The sequence below is a fragment of the Neovison vison genome, chromosome 1, assembly GCF_020171115.1.
Source record: "Neovison vison isolate M4711 chromosome 1, ASM_NN_V1, whole genome shotgun sequence".
Taxonomy (NCBI): Eukaryota; Metazoa; Chordata; class Mammalia; order Carnivora; family Mustelidae; genus Neogale; species Neogale vison.
In genome coordinates, this window is record NC_058091.1 from 258123995 (window position 1) to 258139611 (window position 15617).

Consider the following 15617-nt stretch of genomic DNA (forward strand, 5'->3'; position numbering starts at 1 on the left):
CCACCCTATCCCATCTTGTTTCATGGATTCTTCTCCTACCCACTTAAGCCCCCATGTTGCATCACCACTTCCTCATATCAGGGAGATCATATGATATTTGTCTTTCTCCACTTGACTTATTTCGCTAAGCATGATACGCTCTAGTTCCATCCATGTTGTCGCACATAGCAAGATTTCGTTTCTTTTGATGTGGTATATATACACAATGGAATACTATGCAGCCTCATCATCCTTTTTTAAAAAATCTTGTTTGTATCTCTTGTTTTCTTATTCCCTTTTCCTCTTGTAGCTGTTCTCACGTGAGCATAAAATTGAGTGGGAGCATGGGGAGTCATCTAATCCAGGGAGGCAAATTCTTAGAAAATATGCTGACAGATATATCTATACTTCATATATGGTAAGCTTATGGCCAAGGCACTTACGACTAATCAATTGGATGTGGCCTACAAAAGCACATCTGTTTGCCATTCATGGCCTTTTCCAATCTTCCATGTCGCAAATGAAGAAACTAAGGACAAGTATAAGAGAGTCTGTACCAAATTGTACAGGTAAGATTGGGAAATAGATCCATATCTGAAAATGAAATGGAAAACCAATGCCATTTGCATTCTTTTAGTTCCAAGTGTCTTTGCTTGGCTTCAGGGATGCTTTGCATCTAGGCTGGATGTAGGGTCCTTCTGGATGACAAAGAACTCTCAGGAGGGATCTGCTGATAAAGCTGTTTTTCAAAAGTCTTCTCCGCCTGAAGAATTTACTGCCTAAATAAGGCAAAAGAAGGAAAGACTTCCTCTTTATCCCACCTCTAGTTTTATTTATCTTATTTAAGACTTCTCTCCCCACCTTTCTCTTCAGCTAATCAAATCAATCTTTAAAAGCAAACAGGATCTAATCTGGCTATATGTAACTAACAATGCAAAACAGCACTAGTAAGAATGGGTAAGGAAAGGCAATTTTCTATTTTAAAACAAAGAATATGGCTATGTATTATAGACCTCACTTCAGAAGAGAGGCAGTATTATTTAGTGGCTAGGGCCATACATACTGGATCCAGCTTCTGGCATTTGAAGTCCATCTCCAGCACTTTTTGATTTGTGACTTTGAGCAAGTTAGTTAAGCTTTTATTGCCTCAGCTTCTTCGTTTGTAAAATGGGGATTATAATATCAGTACCTACCTTACAACAATGTTGTATAGATTAAATAAGTCACATACACAAAGCACTTGGAAGGGTTCCTGGCATATAGTAAGTGATATGTAAGTGTTTGCAATGGTTATTTCACCACACCCAGACGTAATGTACATAATGATCTTATGACGTAGATATTGCTTTTCCCATGAGGGAAATAAAAACTCAGGAAGTTACAGTACCAATTTTAAATAAAGCATAGAAAGCTATGGAATGCTTCTTAGAATAGGTGGATAAGTACATAGGGAAGGAAGGAGACCATTAAAATATGAATGGTTGAAAAAAAAGAACAAAAGATGTCAAACCCTGGGTGTCAGGTCTTCTGGGGAAGGATACCAGATGCATAAGACTTAGACCAGCAACACTGTATCATTCCTTACCTATTTATTGGGCATTAGTTAAATATACACCTGGATGTAATTATGATGAGGAACATAAGACAGTAGAGAAAACATAACCCCAGCCTCAAATGTAAGTACTATGTATTCTTCTAGGAGAGAAGAAATGGAGGGTAGAGATTGGTCATTTTCATGCCCTTTTATTATATTATTTTCTAATAAATTTCTTAGCACTGATCAGATGAAATTTTCCATAATGATCATACTTTGAGGTCCATTCCTATTACTGAAAATGTCATCAAAGTCTGTCCTCTCAATGATGGTGTCAGAATAGAGGTTGCAAACTGAAATCCTATAGGAGCCAAAAGGGATAATAAACCAATGAGGCATTCTGGATATAAGTGCAGGAGCTCTAGGAATGTAAAAGTTGAGGTGTAGACCACAGAAACATGGGGAGCATACAGCCTGTATAAAGGGCACACACTCTTCACTTGTAGTGAGTTATTGCCAGGTCTTTTTAAATCTTTGAGAGAATCCAGAAATCTGAGAATTTAATGTGAAAGCTCTTTATTTTTAAATACTGCATCAAATATTATAAACAAAACTAGGTGTGCCAAACAAAACGTGTCTGAGAGTCATTTTTTAGCACTTGGCAACCAGCTGGGAGCTCGAACAATCAATGATATACAGTGGATGCTGTTGTCTTTCCAGCTCTCTGAGAAAACCCAAAAGTCCTGCTCCAAAGCCCTCCTCCCAGATACCCTCTACTCTATCCCCTTATGCCCATTGGCTCCCCAGACAATAAGCCAGACAACTTAAACCAAGGGTCTTACCGCCAAGGTATTGCTGCTGAGATTTTCAAGTTTCAAGTCCCTGGTTTAGAGTGAGTCATTTCAGATTCAATTAGTGGAGAGTTCCTCTGGGTTTGTCACTATTGGCAGAGGGGAAATGACTCAGACAGTGGAGTATGCAGTGCCTAATGGGTCCAGCATGTGAGGGCTTTTGAGGTTGCTGGGTATAGTGCTCATGGTACCCAAAGGGAGCCCAGAGGAGGGCTAGAGGTTGCAACATGCTCTCAGCTGAACTCACTGCTGGCTCTTTTCAACTAAAAAGAATTTGAGATATTTGCATCTGTCCTCGAACATAAAGTAGGTCCAGCTCCTCAAAGATATGTATTATTACAATTACTCTGGTTCCTTCCCTAACCTTCTTTTCTTCTGTCTGTCCAAACTGTGTGTGCACTTTGCATTTGGTATCACCAAGCTTTGCAGTTCTCCCAACCCCCTTTCTTGCTTCTATACCTTTGTAAATGCCTCTTTGTCTTCCTGGGATGCCTTTGGCATTTATATTTTGCCTTTGTATTTCACAGTACCTTGTACATAGACAGGCAGTCAATAAGGGTTTACAGACCTGTATTGAATTGGAATACTACACAGCCCTGAAGTGATCACATTGTGACCTATCTCAATTTTGTGGGCCAGACCTAAAATATGATTGACTCAGGCTCTGCCATCTAAGCCCTTCTGAGCTATCTGTGGGCATGAGTGGAGTGATTAGAGCAGAGAAAACAGGAATACACAGATAATTGAAAAGCCAGTAGTTTCACCCCAGTGCTATCATTCACTCAAATTCAGTAAACATTCTTTGAAAAAATACTTTGTCAGGTATTATTCTAAACACTTGGGATGTAGCAGTCAGGGAGAGGAATCTGTTCCCTGCTCTTTTAAAGCTTATATGTGGTAGGGAGGAGAAGTAAATCAGTAAATATAAACATGAGAGTGCCAGGTAATATTAAATTCAATGAGAAAAATCCCATAATCTGATAGAGACAAAATAGGTGAGGTGGCATCCCAAACAGAGTAGTAGGCTTGGTCTTTCTAGAAAAGCATTGTTTGTGCTGAGACATAAGTGATGAGGACTCAGCAATGCTGACAGGAAGAAAGAAAGAGCATTCTCATAGAGGAAACAGGAAATGCTAGGCGCTGGGAATGAATTTGGTGTGTTCCAGAAAGAAAAGGGCCAGAATGGCTGGGGCAGCATCACAGAGGGCAAGAAATAAATTTTAAGAAGTAGTCAGGCCCAGAGAATGAGGGGCCCTATGAGACCACAATAAGGAATCTGAACTATTTTGAATGTGATAGCAAAGCAGTTTTATACAACTTTCTGTCACGTTATGACTTTCCTCCACTTGGCCATGAGAGGAGGAGAAACAATAGAACAGAACAGCTGAGGCTGAGATGGAATGCTGGATAGCCCTTTGCTTATGGACCCTGTTTCAGGCCAAAAGGCCTTTATTGTTAGGGATCAAGGCCTTGGCATTGCTATTAGGAACTTGTAGACTCCATGACGTGCACTATTGTTGAAACCATTAGACACAGGCAATGTCCTTTCTGATGCATAGAGGGCTCTTTGGGGGGTCTGTATTCTTCCTTTGCATATAAAATCTATGAGATGTTGTTTCTCAAACCTTAACATACATATGAAACATCTTAGCAGATCATATTACAATGCAGGTTCTGATTTGGTAGATTTCCTTTTCTTTCTTTCTTCCTTTTTCTTTTTCTTTCTTTCTTTTTTTTTTTTTAGCTGCTTGATGAATAAGTTTATTATCTTTATCTGAAAAATCTTAATAGAAAAATGTGGTTTGGTTTATTAGCTCTCAACAGCCCACTCCTGAGTGCTAGGAAGCTAGCCTTTTTCTGAGCTATGCAGTTTCTCTCCTGGGCAAGAGGCATTTTGGGATGGTTCCACTTTTTTCCTTTTCACTTCTTTTTTAGGCTTCTTCTCATAGAATAGATTCTCTCATATAACAGTGTGAGCTTTCTTAAAAATGTCCTCCATTTTGTCTGGAGTTACATTGTTTGGGTATTGAGAGAATTGTTTTTTATAAGTATTTCATCTTCTTCCATTAGGTATCACATATAATCTGCAACATTCTGACCCATGATGTGCTTCTACTGTAGTTCTGCATTAAATTCATTGCATTCTGAATCATAATCAGGGAATAATTTGGTACTGTGAGGGGTAGACAAGTCTCCATCCACAGCTCCCTTGAGTGCCCCAAAAACTTCATTTCCAGTAGTAGTTCTGGCAAGCCTTGCATCCAGATAGTGGATGATGGCACCACGTTGGCCATCAGTCTTCCCATATTGTATTCATCTCTGGTCACCTCCAGTTGGCCTTCATAGATCTTGTCCATGCCAAACCTGTTGAGAAGCCTGTGGACCAGCAACATGCCCATACAATATGATGCATCATAATTTTTCAGGCCAACCTTCATACCATACATTGGGAGTTCATAAGCATAAGCTGCACAGACTATCATATCTCCTTCTCTACAGGCATAAACAATCTGACAAATGACATCTCCTTTGATCATGCACTATCATCCTGTATTTAGGTGTGTTGTACTTATTTTTATCCTATAAGTTGTACTTATAGGATATAAGGCTTATAAAACTTAAAAACTTATAAAACTTATAAGTTTTATAAGTTGTACTTATTTTTACCAAGCATTTCTGAGTATAGTAATCAGTTTTACCCTCTCATCTTTTTCTAAATTTCACATGGTATCTCTTGAAGTAAGCCTTATTCTTTTAACCCCCATCCTGCAGAACAAAGACTAGTGTCTGGCTTGCTATCAAGCAGCCAGGGTGTTGCATTTCAAGTAATCTCAGAAGTGATACTGAGGCATCATATAGTCAGATCATGCAGTCTGAGGACTACATTTTAAGAAGCCAGAACTAAGGCCCCTTTGACAAGGATGCAGTTGGATTCCTTCACCTGTCTCCAGTTTACACGTTCAGATTCAATCCCCTTGGTTCCAGAGCTGGAGTGACCTGATATAAAGGGAAGTAAAAGATGAAAAATATAAGTATAAGATGTATAAGATAAGAAGTATAAGATGCAACTTGAGGGGCACCTCTCACCCTTTAACCTAGGGTGGCACCTAGGTTAAAGCCTCTGCCTTCAGTTCAGGTCATGATCCCAGGGTCCTGGGATCGAACCCCGTGTAGGGCTCTCTACTCAGCGGGGGGCCTGCTTCCTCTCTCTTTCTCTCTCTGCCTACTTGTGATCTCTGTCTGTCCAATAAATAAATAAAATCTTAAAAAAAAAAGATGCAATTTGAAATCATACCTAGGCCCATGGGATCCTGAATTAAATAGTGAGGCCAGATGGACCAAGTCAAATAAAAGTCCTATGCATGTTAGGTAGTCACTCTATTTGCCCCTCCGAAGACACCAAGGTCATTTGTTCCAGAATCTCTTAGAAGACAGAAGGCAATTTGAAACCAAACCTGAACCCTGAGCACCTAGGGCTGGCCAGTGGGGCCAGCTGACCCTGATCAAATGGCACCCCACTTCTGTCTCCAGAGACACGAGTCTCCCCAGCCTGGCTCCTGCAATGAAAGTTTTTTTTTTGTATTGCACAGGATATTAGCCACTTCCTTCTCTATAATTCATCCTTCCACTTTGCCATCTGGAATATTTCTCTTTTACAAGTGCCTAAGTTGTTACAGTTTGAGGCAGTTGAATCTTAAATTTGCCATTTTAGGTAATTTATTGTTTTTAATGCTTTCTTCCCTAAATTCAGAGTTTGTGGTTTGAAACAGACTCCAGTCAGGATTTCTGCTTCCTACTTGGATATCTGGTGGTCTGCCCTTTCCAGGTCTTCTCTGGATTTATTTTTCAGCTTCCCACTGGTGACTACCAAGGGTTTCTTCAAATCACTTCTCCCACTGAATCCCATTAGTTTCCACCATCCCATCACTGTCCTGAATGCCTTGGTCAGACCCCTTATGGTGGGAGCTAAGAGGTCTTACTGTGCCTAAAACTTCTTTATACTGATAATCTAAATCCTGCTTTTAAAAACCTTTTGGGCTATGGTCATATAAACAATAGGTAGAAATAAGTACAAAGTAAACAATGAGATTTGAAGGGAAAGAGGCCTCACAATTTTGAATATTTACTATGTGTAAAAGTCTGAACTGATAGAATAAAAAATATCATTCCTACTGTGCAGATGAAGAAACCAAGGCTCCAAATAATTTTCCCAAGGGATCCTGAGTTACAAAGTGGTGAGGTCAAAACTTGTACAAGATCTAACTCAAAGCCCATGTGTTTGTCATCAGGTTAGTACTGGAGGATTAGGTGAAGAACAGGATACCGGGCAAAGGATGAAAACCAGGTTCTGAGGGTATTCAGGGGTGGGATAATCGAGCATAAGTCAAATAAGGAAGCAGAATGGGCACAGAATTTCTAGAACAAAGTACCAGCTACTAGACAGAAGCTTTATGTTGAACTAACCTTGGCATTATCTCAAGATTTTATGAGCTTCTTATTTATGGAAAGAGCTGTACTTCTGGTTTGGTTACCTTGAAGCTTACAAATGAAAGTGAATGGCAATAATCTGCTTTATGGAAATTTTGAGTAGGAGTGGGAGAAGATTAGTTGATCCCTGGAAAATTTTCCATGATTCTCTTTGAAGAGGCATGTTTAGGTAACAATACCCTAGTGGTTCTCAACCCTTGGGAACTTTGGAATATTTAGTATATATGGGCTCCATCCAAGACCAACTGTTGGGTTTCTAGCTGTGGGACCCTGGCATTTATGCTCTCGAAGCTATCCAGGACTGATGGGATGCCAGGGTTAAAACAACAGCCTCAGGATAAATGAACTTACTATTTTTCCTTGCTCTGAGAAGGACAGACTTAAAACACTGCACAGTTCTAAGGGGCAGAGGAGAATAGGGGAAGCTTTCTAGTGCTAGAAGTTGGAAACCTGAACTTTTGTCATTTGGAAGGAGAAAAAGACACGTTTTAACCACTTTCCAATTTTGTCAAAGGACCATCCACCCAGAAATTCTCTTCATCTCATGTTTTGATGAGTCCAGTTTCCAGGGTTTAACCTTCATGGAATCAGGTTCCAGAGTGAGTTTGGTAACATCTGACACTCACTTAAAAAGCTCAATTTTAAAACTCACCACACTACATACAAGATCTGCTCTTTATCTAAAGCACTGACAGCTAGGGAAAACGCTGCTTCGTTGATTTAGACCCAGATAATCAAAGGAACACATTAGTTATTTGTCCCGACCAAGCTGCTTATGAAGCCATCAGGGAGCCAGAGCTAGGCCCTGCCCATCCTAGACTGTCTTCTTGAAGTGGAGCAGCATTTAAGATACTCCTGAAATGTGATGAGAAATATAATCATCCCAATAAAATTAACAGGGGGTGCTGAAGGGAAACAGTCTGTGTACCCAGCTCAACCCAGCCTCATAATGGTGGCCTCATAATGGGGCATCATGGTTATAGTTCCAACTTTTTAGCAAGCCTCTCTTTTTTTGGAATTGCTGTAATACCCCAAGATGAACTATAGCACACTAAATCAGAAATGAACTATAGAAGATGATGGAAATTTCAAAGCAAGATGACCCCCAGCTAGCATTCACTCTTTCCTAATTTGTCCTTGGTCTCTTTCTTGGGATGTATTACAACTCAGAAAAAATAAATAAATAAATAAATAAATGAACCATATTCATGATAGCTAAATGAGATTTTTGCCTAAGAAGAGGTATGGTCGAGAGAGAGAACATAAAAATCCCGTAGAGTTGAACAAGAATTTTAGAGTTCATCTAGGTTAGTGTATCCATCAGGATTGGGCAAGAAATGAAAATGTCTTGGGGCGCCTGGGTGGCTCAGTGGGTTAAAGCCTCTGCCTTCGGCTCGGGTCATGATCCCAGGGTCCTGGGATCGAGCCCCACATCAGGCTCTCTGCTCTGTGGGGAGCCTGCTTCCTCCTCTCTCTCTCTCTGCCTGCTTGTGATCTCTGTCTGTCAAATATATTTAAGAAATGAAAATGTCTTCCCCATATCCCATGAGTTCATTTCATTGGTAGGATGTAATCCAAATACAAAACCTTGGCTACCCAAGTCTGAGAAATGTAATTTTTATTCCTAACTATTCTAAATGGAAGGATGGTAAAAAAGAAAGTTTAGAGAACCAATCCAAGGATTGCCCAAAACCAGCAATTTTCAACCTGTATACCATGGAATAGTGACATGTAGCTACATGTTATTTTTTTAAGACTTATTTGAGAGAGAGAGAGAGAGAGAGAGCATAGGAAGAGGGGCAGAGGAAGAAGAAGGGAGAATTTCAGGCAGACTTCTCACTGAGTTTGGAGTCCAACATGGGGTTCAATCCCAGGACCCGAGATGACAACCCAAGCAAAAACCAAGAGTTGGACGCTCAACCAACTGTACCACCCAGGTGTCCCCATGTTTTGTTTTGTTTTGTTTTTTAAGAGGTTTTGTTCTCAGATGAATTTGAGCCATCCTTGACAAAACAAAGCTGAATATGATTCTTTACTGAAATAGGCCTCAGGGTCTTCAACATCCATGCAGGCAACCCAGTTTTTCATATTTTAGGAAACATGAATTGGGTAAACACTTATCTAAGCCCATTTTTCTGATGAGAAAATTGGAGTCCAGAGAGATTAAATAAGACACCTGAAGTTGAATAGCCAGTTCCAAACCAGAATCCATGTCCCTAAAGCAGCCAGGCACGTTCTCTGCTAGAAGAGAATGAAAAAGAGGTAGGGGTGGCAGACCAGCCAAAAAGAAGAAAGATGAAACTGACATGAAGGTGAGAAGGGCTAGAAATCTAGAGGAAAAATATGCATCTATGTCTCTCCTAGTTACTGAGAGGAAAAAGTACAAATCACTCTGCATGTGTCCTGACCCAGATGCAGAGTGATTTCATTAAAGAGGTCGGAGCCCTGAACCCACTTCTCATCCCTTCCCACATGTGCCTAGAATATGTTGATGCTTTAGCCTCAATTAGTAACAGAGAAAACTGGTTCTGTGGAACATGTCATCTTTAAAAATAGAACCAGAGTCCAATGGTTTCTAAATAGTCAGGAGAAGCTCTGTCTTCTGGTATCAGCTATTTATTTGTATTTCTGTTTCATAAAACGCACCTTCTCTGGTCCTAGGCTTCCATTAGACGTCTGCTCTCCTGCCCCAGATGTGCTACACAGGTTCCTGTCTTCTTGACTCAGACCCCTGGGAACAGGGCCAGTGGGCACTTTCTCCTCTGGTCCCTGCCAAGGTTGTCACTGTGGTGAGGATGTTTGTGTTTGATAGTAATTCCTCCTTTAGATGGTGCACTTAGGGGAAGGAAGGGAAAGAAGAAATATCTTTTTCAGCCGCTATGCCTCAGTGGCCACATCTCTTTCTCTCAGCCAACCTGCACATTTGTTAATTCTTTTTAATAAAAATTTTAGTGTGTCAGTTTTTCTGGTTTGGGTATATTTTGTCACTCACAAGAAGTAAATTGTAATTCTGAAATGATGCTGGGCAATCTGGTGATGTTAAGGTGCCAAGTCTCTCCTCCACTCCTGTCTCTCTCTCTCTCTCTCTCTCTTTCACAAGCACTCTCTTCCTCAGGTAACAGACAGAAACCTAAGCTCAATCAGCAAAGCTGAAAAAGACTTAGGATTCTTTAGTAATGTAGCATTTCCTTTTCTGATAGACTTGATTTTAAATGAACCATTCTGGAAATGAAGAACTCAGTAATTTGTGAAGCAATTTATACTATAAATAGCTATTTGTCTCTATTAGTTAACACATGTTTGGCCACAACTAATAGAAGAGCCAATTAAAACTGGCTTAAACCCCACCTCATACATACCCCACCCCCAAAAGGTAATTTACTGATCACCCAAAGAACAGTTAAGGAGTAGACCTACTTGTTATACTGTCGGATCCAGGAGCCAAAACGTTACCGGGACACAATTTCTCCCTCGCTACCCCTGCTCCCTGCTCACCCTCAGCAGACTTCTCTCAACCAAGAGGTGCCCAGATGCCCCAGACTGACAACCTCACAGCTCCCAGTCAGCAAAAAGAGAGAGTCTATCCTTCAGTTGCTCAAGCAGGTCCTTAGATGAGTTTCACTGTACCAAGTTCAACCATGTCCAGTCTCCAGAACCAGTCACTGACCAGAGCTGTTCATGGGATTGCCATGACCTGGGTCATGGGCCCACTTCTGGAGCCAGCAGTGAGGTGCTGTTACCAGGATGTCAGGCAATTATTGCTGGTCAGGAAAAAATACTCTTGGTTACACTCTATTTAGGTATCATTCATTTATTCATTTTTGCAGAGATGAATTGAGGACTTGTTTTGTGCTGGAAACTAGGGATAAAATCCTGGATAACTTCTGCTTGTCCTTCATGATACAGCTGAAGAGTCAGCAATTTTATGATGAATTTCCTTCACTGACACCCCCTCAGCAGAACAAGGTATTCCCTCCTGATGCTCCTGCTTTTCTCAGTAAATACCTACCATAGCACACACTATTCGGATTTATACTGATGTCTCATCATCTTTCTCCCTAATTTACTGTGAGCTCCTGGAGGACAGGCCTTCTGTCTTATTTATTTTGGCCTCCCCAGATACCAACAGCAGGCACAAAGCACTCAAAAAACCTTTGCTGAATAAATATACGAGCGATGAGTTATTTAATTAGTGAATTAATACATATGTTCCTTGGAGATTTTGGAAACTCTCAGGAGAAAAGAAATCCTTAAATAACTAACTGGAATACATGCAATCAATGGGACAACAGCTGTATGACCAGAGACCTGTGAAGCACAATGGAAGATGATGTGTAACAGAATTATTGAAAAAATTTAAGGTATTTTTTGGTATTTCAAATCTAAATCTATCTCCCTATGACTTGTACCTGCATTTTTTAGTTTTTCATTTTTTGAATAACTCCAAATATGTCTATCTGTTTTTCTAGCATCTGGGACAATTCCTGACAACACATGAGGCACTTAATCAATATTTCTAAGAGAAATCATTGCGTTTTCTCAGCTACATAACAGTATCAGTTGTGTAAAGATAGGTATCTTATCGTACTATTGGATATTCTCTGATAATTGCTATTTCATTGTAAGAGTGAAAATACTCTCTTGTTGACAGTCCCCTGTGTTGGTATGTCTGCAATCCCAAAATCAAATTGAAAATTGGTTGTTTGAAACCTGAATTACATTTTTTTAGGTAAAATATGGTCAGTGGTGCTTGCTTTCCAACCTATTACTCACTAGCTGATTTGGTGGCTATTGGCGCTCACCTGGGACTCAGGAGTCAGAAGCCTCTAAGTAGTCCCAAGCCTATTTAAGGTATAAGTTGGGTTCAGGCAGAACTGGGTCAAATCAGTCTCAGCCTCCTTTAACTGCTGATATTCCTCTTCCTTCCTCTACTGTCCTCTGAGACTCTTATACTTGCAGTTAGCACCCAGTCTTCCTCAAGACCCTAAAGTCAGATAGATAATCTGCTCTTCCTGATTTCCTGACTTAAATTTCAGACTGTTTCTTATTTTTACTTGATTTATACTTTAAAATTACTTTGAAGATTCATCTTGATCTGCTTTTACATGGAAATAAATGGGAGTAAAAAGAAAAGGTTTCCAGTGCAATTTTTTAATTTAAATTCAATTAGCCAACATATAGTACGTCATTAGTTTTGATATAATGTTCAATGATTTCATTGGTTGTGTGTAACACCCTGTGCTCATCACATCGTGTCCCCTTCTAAATACCCATCACCCAGTTACCCCATTCCCCCCACCTCCCTTTCCTCAACCCTCAGTTTGTTTTCCAGAGTCCAGAGTCTCTCGTGGTTTGGCTCCCTCTCTGATTTCTTCCCACTCAGTTTTCCCTCCCTTCACCTATTCTCCTCTGCACTATGTCTTATATTCCACATATGAGTGAAACCGTATAATAATTGTCTTTCTCTGCTTAACTTATTTCACTTAGCATAATCTCCTCTAGTCCCATCCATGTCCTTTCTCATAAATGGTAGGTATTCATCCTTTCTGAAGGCTGAGTAATATTGCATTGTGTATATGAACCACAACTTCTTTATCCATTTATCTGTTGAAGGACATCTCAGCTCCTCCTGCAGTTTAGCTATTGTGGACATTGCTGCTATGAACTTTGGTGTGAATGTGCCCCTTCTTTTCACTACATCTGTATCTTTGAGGTAAATATCTAGTAGTGCAATTGCTGGGCCATAGGGTAGCTCTACTTTTAACTTCTTGAGGACCCTCCATACTATTGTCCAGAGTGGCTGCACAGCTTGCATTCTCACCAACAGTGTAAGAGGGTTCCCCTTTCTCCACATCTTCACCAACATTTGTTGTTTCCTGCCTCATTAATCTTAGCCATTCTAACTAGTGTAAGGGGGTATCTCAATTGCACCAAAAACTGTAAGATGGTTAGGAATAAACCTAACTAAAGAAGGTAAAGGATCTGTGCTCTAGAAACTACAGGACACTTATGAAAGAAATTGAAGAAGACACACAGTGGTGGAAAACACTCCATGCTTATGGATTAGAAGAATAAACATCGTTAAAATGTCTATCTTGCCCAGAGCAATCTACACTTTCAGTGCAATCCCTATCAAAATATCACTGACATTTTTTTAGAGCTAGAACAAACAATCCTAAAATTTATATGAAACCAGAAAAGATCCTGAATCACCAGGGGAATGTTGAAAAAGAATACCAAGGTGGGGGACATTACAATGTCTGACTTCAAGCTATGTTACAAAGCTTTGACCATCACGAGAACATAGTACTGGCACAAAAACAGACACATAGATCCATGAACCAGAATAGAGAGCCCAGAAATGGCTCAGCTCTATGTTCAAGCAATCTTTGACAAAGCAGGGAAGAATAGCCAATGGAAAAAAGATAGTCTCTTCAATAAATGGTGTTGGGAAAATTGGACAGCCACATGCAGAAAGATGAAACTGGACCATTCACTTACACCATACACAAAGATAAATTCAAAATGGTTGAAAGACCTCAATGTGAGACAGGAGTCAATCAAAATCCTAGAGGAGAACACAGGCAGTAACCTCTTCAACATCAGCCATGGCAACTTCTTGCAAGACATGTCTCTAAAGGCAAGGGAAACAAAAGCAAAAATGAACTATTGGGACTTCATTAAGATAAAAAGTTTCTGCACAGCAAAGGAAAGAGTCAACAAGGCTAAAAGGCAACCTATGGAATAGTAGAAGATATTTGCAAATGACATAACAAATAAAGGGTGGGTATCCAAGATCTATAAAGAACTTATCAAACTCACACCCCAAAAATAAATAATCCAGCCAAGAAATAAGCAGAAGACATGAACAGACACTTCTCCAAAAGAAGAAATATAAATGTCCAACAGACACCTGAAAAAGTGTTCCACGTCACTTGCCATCAGGGAAGTACAAGTCCAGTGCAATTTTTCTGAGTTTCTGTCCCTTCACCTCCCAGCAACACTATGCATGCAGTCCTGTCAGACTGAGACATTGGACATGTCAGGTGAATAACCTGGATCCTTTTTACACAATTTTGTCTGTTCCTTTATACATCTGTTCAGTATTTAATAGGAATGGAAAAAATAATAAGAATAAATGCTTTTTTATGTTTAAGATAAAGAAATATTTTCCATGTACATACTACACATGATTTTTGAACTAGACAATTTCTTGAGGAGGCATATTAAACTCTTTAAATGTAGACATTTTAAGAAGCCATCCCCAGAAAAGACCACATACAGCATCATGAATTTTTCAGTTTCAGAATTTCAGCAGGCTGGTTGGTTACACAGAACTCTCAGAGGGCCAGTCTCAAAGTTAGTGGTGAAGGCTTGTACACACCATGTACTGCCACAAAAAAATATCAACAGAGAGAGGTTGGCAGCAATAGGGAGTGTTTAACTGCAGCCAAACCAGTTTATGTCTCACCAGTTTTGTTAACCATTGTGTGTGGAGAGCTGAGTTAACTGGATCCCTACCCTAGTTTTATGCCAATAACATTTTGGGAGCCCCTATTGACTGGTGCTCTGGACATCTGCCTAGTGGTTCACCCATTAAACTGGCCTGTATCATTCTTAGCCTGGGGTATAGAATGGACTCAGACTGAAATACCATGTCATGTCTCTGAAAAGCCCCCAGAGAGCCTGAGTGCCATCTGGCCAGAGGAAGACTGGGGAGAGGGGAACCTGGTAGAGATAGATGAAAGAATTTGGTGCTGGTCATGTACCTGGAAGGGTGAAGGAGAGCTGTGGCAGGAAATCACGGGTTTTTCTCACCATCTGAGAAGGAATGTCTTCAGTGAAAGAAGGGAGGGGGTAGAGGTTTTCAGTTTTGCCATTCCTCCCGCCCCCAAGAACATTTGGCAAAGTCTGGAGACTTCTTTTGGGTTGTCACAACTGGTGGAGAGGTGCTATTGGCATCTAGTGGGTAGAGACCAGAGATGCTGCTAAACATCCTATAATGCGTGGAATAGTCCCCACAACGAAGAATTATCTGGTCCAAAAGATCAGTAGTGCTGAGTCTGAGAAACCCTGCTAGACCCAGGCTTACCTCTAGTCCTGGGCTAGGATAATTTATGAGTCTTTTATTTCCTTTCTCTGATAAAAGCTTTCCTACAAATCTTCCTTTGCTTCAACCTTGGTTTACCTTCTTCTTGTCTGAGTCCTGTAGCACCTAGAGTATGTTCCACACCTTTATTCCATACTGGTGGAGAGCATGAGTGGCCAGAAGCTGGGATGGAGGGGAAGGCAGGGAGCTTTGATACAAGGCACTCCCCATCTTCCCTGTCTGGGCCTTTCATTTGTACCCTGAGGCATTCACAGGAAGGGAAAGCCTTACAGACTAACAAGGAGATGGCTCAAGAATTAGTGACATCCAGATTTGTGCAGAGGAAGGAGAGTTTCCAGAAAAAATAAGTTTCCTTATTAACACTTACATGGGAGAGGGAGTGTGAGTGGTATGCTTATGTCCTATTTATCTAAATAATGTTTCCATAAAGTCAGAAACCTTACCCTACGTTCTGACTATCCATAAATGCATAACAAACCACCCCTAAATTAGCAGCTTAAAGCAATGTATTAGTATCTCTCACAGTTCTTGAGTTGGCTGGGCTCAGCCAGGTAGTTCTTGCTTAGACATCTCACATGTGGTTATAATCAGATGGTGGTCAAGGCTAGTCATCTGAAGCCTCGACTGGCCTGGATGTCCCAGACAGCTCACTAAT

The 15617-nt window shown here is 40.4% G+C and overlaps 1 pseudogene; it reads right to left on the bottom strand.

Moving 5' to 3' along the window:
- Positions 1-3676: 3676 nt before the first annotated feature.
- Positions 3677-15617, bottom strand: part of LOC122892342 — a 41953-nt pseudogene continuing 30012 nt past the window's right edge.